Source organism: Ostrea edulis, chromosome 7, assembly GCF_947568905.1.
Source record: "Ostrea edulis chromosome 7, xbOstEdul1.1, whole genome shotgun sequence".
In the NCBI taxonomy this organism is placed as follows: Eukaryota; Metazoa; Mollusca; class Bivalvia; order Ostreida; family Ostreidae; genus Ostrea; species Ostrea edulis.
This window is the reverse complement of record NC_079170.1, coordinates 88,506,363-88,511,562: the sequence shown is the minus strand read 5'-3', so window position 1 is coordinate 88,511,562 and position 5,200 is coordinate 88,506,363.

The following is a 5,200-nucleotide window of genomic DNA, read 5'->3' as shown; positions in this document are numbered from 1 at the left end:
TAGTAACCTCACAAATAGTTAGTGTTTATGACAATGTACATGTGTATGTCTTGCATTGCTGTAAAGAAGGATAGTCGTCTCGCGGAATGCACCTCCTTAAATATTCGCATGGATGAATCGATACCACTTCGACTGTCATTAAGCATTGGTAACTCTGATTCTAAATATCCGAAATAGTGGAAATCGTTAGTCAAGGTTTCCTGATAAAGCTGAAACATGATGCCAATTTGTGTGGAATACGATGAACATTTACCAGGTGGGGGTTCCCACGGTCATCAGTCTATTGTTTTGTTCATGTTTCGTTCATTGTTGGTTCATTGGGAATGGGTGATAAATATTCAAATTCACCGTGTAAAATCCAACAGTAAGGCCAACACCGACCGTGTATAGAGTCTACCGGTGACATGGAAATAACTGCACTGCGTCTTGGTTCGTCATATTACAAGTATACAGTCGACCTTTTGTTAAAACGATGTCCATCGCTTTTCGAAAAACCGTCCAATGGAAATTATAAAATAGTATTCCTGTAAATCCCATTTATCTTGTTAGTGTGTATTACCAGATAGGATGGAATCATTTTAAAAACAAATTATGTCTCCGATGAGGAGAGTACCGCTCAATGATGGGCAGAAACTTTATTTTATATAGGATTATCTTGTCTTGCCATCAAAAGTAGTCCGAGACAGTTAAGAAAGAGAGAGAGCAGCGGAAGTCCCACATCAAGTGGTTAGCATTTGACACGTTGCTTCGGGATGTCCCTTCGTAAAATATGATGACATGTGATTTTTGCATCAAAGCAGAACAAATGTCATTCTTTTACAGAAGGTGCCTTTAACTTCAAAACCAGTAGTTTACAGAACTACGTGAGGATTAATCGTCACACGATAGCCCTACAAGTTTCTTACGGAATACGGAACAGTGCTCATAACTCCTATAGGCAATGCAAAGTAGATAGTTTAGCAAACACGGATCCCTGAACACACAAATGTGTGATGAGATACCTAGCAGGAGTAAGCATTCCCTGTCGACCGGTCACACCCATTTATAAGATTATCTTTGGTTTTTGATGGCATACTAGACGATATATATCGCTGTATTATCAGTATGCAGTAAAGGTAACTGGAATTTTAAAATGGAAAACGCTAATTGAGTGAAGGGGGGTAGGCTTTTGAAATGTAAATTGAACCCAATACTTTTTAAAACAGTTTCCATTGATAATGATGAAACTTAGTAGATTGTTATTAACTGTTATATATCAACCATTCAATGCACAAAGGAATGATGTGGAAAGTACAAGTGAATGTTTTACAACCTTTTAGCATTAAATGGACTTAAAACCTGAAGATATATAATACAGCAAGATATATAAATTGGAATTAATCTATTACATATATCAATAGAAGCAAAAATGTATCCATCAAATGATTTAAAATTGACAAATCATGAATTAATCACATTTGACCGAAACTGGATAATACAATGATCTATGTATAACAGGTATATTCCATGAAAAATTCCGAGGGTTTTTGGCACAGTAGAACAAATCACAGTTAGATAGTCCTCGTATTTGAACTTTACAGAAGTGTTTGACTTCTTGCGAAGAGTGGGAACTTACAATGAGGGGAATTTACGGTAGCTCAGTCACAGTCAATATATGGTAGAATCGTTTAGGTGTTTAACCGTAACGATTGTAATGATAACTGTGAATGTGAGGTGTAATTTCACCCCGTGATTATTGTACATTTTTACTATGGAACCCCTTAACCTAGTGTGTGATAACTATTTGTTATCTTCGCTTTTTATGAATAATAGCAGCTCAAAGAAAATGTGGATCATAAGATGACAAATAAAAGCAAAATAGTCACCTATTTTTTTTATATGTTTGCTGATCAATCAATTAAAGCTGAAAGAAATGCGATATCGCCACAACCTTAAGATACACGTACATTATCTGAATGCATGTACTATAATATGTTTAATGGTTTCAGGGCGTTCAACCGAAACATACCCTAGCATATTGTAACATTGAATTCTCACTGTCGTTTGTGTTCCTGGACGTAGGGGTGTTCCATACATATTTTAATCTAAACAATCTTCTGGCCGAACATGACCTTCATTGATGACTTAAACTTGTATCTTGCTTAACGTCTCGCTCGAGAAGTTTCCACTCATATGGAGACAGTTTTATGATAATTATATCTGAAATATATCTAAGAAAACGTTGCATTGCTGTTAAAGCTGAATGTTGCTACTGTTTATGTACGATGTGATCATTTATACACATAAGTGAATTTTTAAACACATTAGTCATTCAGACTTGGGGCAATTTCAACGCCACAATATAATATGGATATCTCCTTCCTGCATATCATATATTAAAAATGTAGAGTGATTTGTCATCATAAAGAAATAATATATAGTTATTTGGCAGGGGATACTTACTCCCCCTAGGCACTTGATTTTATCCCTGTTTGCCCAACTCTCTATTTTGTATTGCTTATAGAAGTTATGAGATTGACCACTGTTCGTTATCTTCTCTTTTCATATAATTATTTGCCAAGCATTTGACAAGAAAATGTTTCACGTATGCAGGTTATCACTCGATAACGGTAGTAAATAACGACAACATATTTTGACACTTTCCCTGTGATGCAAGCATAATACTATGTACTGTACAACCTTTTGACGTATGTTTTCATTGTAACGTCAAATGGTGTAAAGTTTTACAACATGTAATGTAAGTAAAACACATAAAATCAAACGCTCTTTTATTTCATATCGTGTCTTCATAACAAAATGAAACAATACTAGCTAATTTCATGAACTGGTGGGAATCCGACCCCTCTCCTGTCCCATCCATCTCCCCATATTCATGATTCCCCTGTAAGTCCATATGTTAAATATGTGCATCAACTCAAATCATTGTGAAACTTTTGCATCCATGACAAGTCAATGTACGTTAAATGTATCACTGATATGCATACTGCAATTGACATGTTCTCATTTTACCAAAATATCTTTTGTTCTCCAACCAGTGTTTTCTAAAGATTAATCATATTTACTCCCCCCCCCCTTTTCAAAACGATCTCAACTTCATTTTGACGCAGCTGATAAGAAAGCCCCTAAAGGGATCGATGTCGGCTATTCATTGCGCCATATAAATAATGAAACTGATATCGTAAATATCACACTTTGGAAAGCGGGAGCGTGGTTCTGCATTGACATTTGATTGTATGGTACGCCGAGTATAATTGAACTTGAAATTATTCAAACTTTCTTTATCATTCAATGTTCCATGCCACATCCCTTAAAAACCCAATTATAAGTTAACACCTCCAATTTTCATTTGTATCCTAATCAATGGTAAGCCGCCTGTCAATCAAACATTTAACCATATATTCCAGATGAAGTGATATCTGCCGAGAATGTGGTCTGAGCCAACCCCAGAGAAGTGTTTTGAATACAATAACAGCCAATGTGTGTTGGTATTCTTTAGGTCTTGAGAAAGCCCAGTATAACAGAGTATCTGGGAAGATTGTCCGTAACGGTGTGTGTGGTGTAGTGAACATTTTTGGTGCCCGGATCTACGTTCCCGCCTAGGAACCGGTAAAACAAACACCTATACCTGACCAACCGTGTCAGGATCCAGTCTTTGACTTAATGGATCAGTCTCTCTCGGGAGAGAATCTACTTGTGGTGGTTGATTAATAAGTAGGTCAATGAGGATAACGATATACAGGTGATAATGGAATGCTCCTTGATGGAGAAGCTGAAATCATCCCGTTTGTCATACAGTTGAGTTGTCAGTTTGATGTTAATGTCTACTTTCAATAAAATATATAAGTATGAAGCAAAAATGGACGACTATGTGGTGTCTTTTATTTCGAGCTCACAGGGATATATCGAATCGACATATGAATGCAAGCCATGATTGTTAATTGACAAAACGTCGTCGATATATCTAAATGCACTGTTAAGGGATAGTTCGCACAAAATATTACAATGCAAAACATGTATAAAGGTCAGGGATCGACACAGAAGTTGAAAAAAAAAACTTCAAAGCAAATAAACAGTGTCAATTGCCGACTAACACATGTAAGCCGGAACCGGTCAAAAAACTATACCTGACCCACCGTGTCAGAATCCAGCCATTGACTTAATGAAACAGTCCCCCTCGGTAGAGAATCTACTTGTAGTCGTTGATTACTACTCAATATACCAACAAATAGCTATTGTCAAGATGACCAAAAGTAATAAGAAACAATCTTTGACAAACATGCATACCTCGTACGATTCGAAGTGATAATGGGCATTAGTTTGTTTCCGAAGAGTTCAAGTAATATCTCCGAAATAACGGAATTCAACACATTAGAACAATTCCTCATTGACCTTAAATAACCGTGGGGAAATCGAAAGACAAATGTGTACAGTTGAAAACAAGTAAAGCTGGAAATACCGAATGAAAGGATTGGAAAAGGAGTTACTGAATGTGTTAATTATGTACCGTTAAACGCTGCATGTAACGACAGGGAAACATTTAGCAGAACTACTCTTCAGCGAAAAGATATGTACAACATTACCGGAGTTTCCTAATGAAAAATGTATGGAAGACGATAGGAAACACAACGAGGAGAAGAAATAAAACTTAAAAAGTTACTTACTTAATCCTCTTCGTGCTAGAAAGCACATAAGGCCTTCACTGAGGATCTCCATCTCTGTCTGTCTGTTGCCATGTTCTGAATCCGACCCCAAGTCCATCCACACTCCTTCATCTCTTTCTCTACTGATCGCCGCCATGTTTCCGTTGGGTTCCCTCTATTTCTCTTTCCTGCTGGTGTCCATCTCATGGCGATCTTTGGGATTGATGTTGCTCCCATCCTGTGGACATGTCCGATCCATTTCTATCGTCTCATCTTGATGATTAACTACAAAAGTTATGCTGATGAATACTATAAAACCAGATATTCAATTTAATGATTTATTACAGAAATAGCAGGGGAAATCTAAATTAACGATCAAATTCACACCTAAAGGCTAACCGTGAAAGAAAAATATGAAAATAAAGTTGTATCTTAAACAAACATGGGCATTACACACCAAACGGTTGCCCATTCAAAAAATTGCACTATGAAAGTTACGCAGCTGAGTTAAAGCTTCCTAATAAATACCAGTAATGTACCTAATGTACTTTACCGCACTG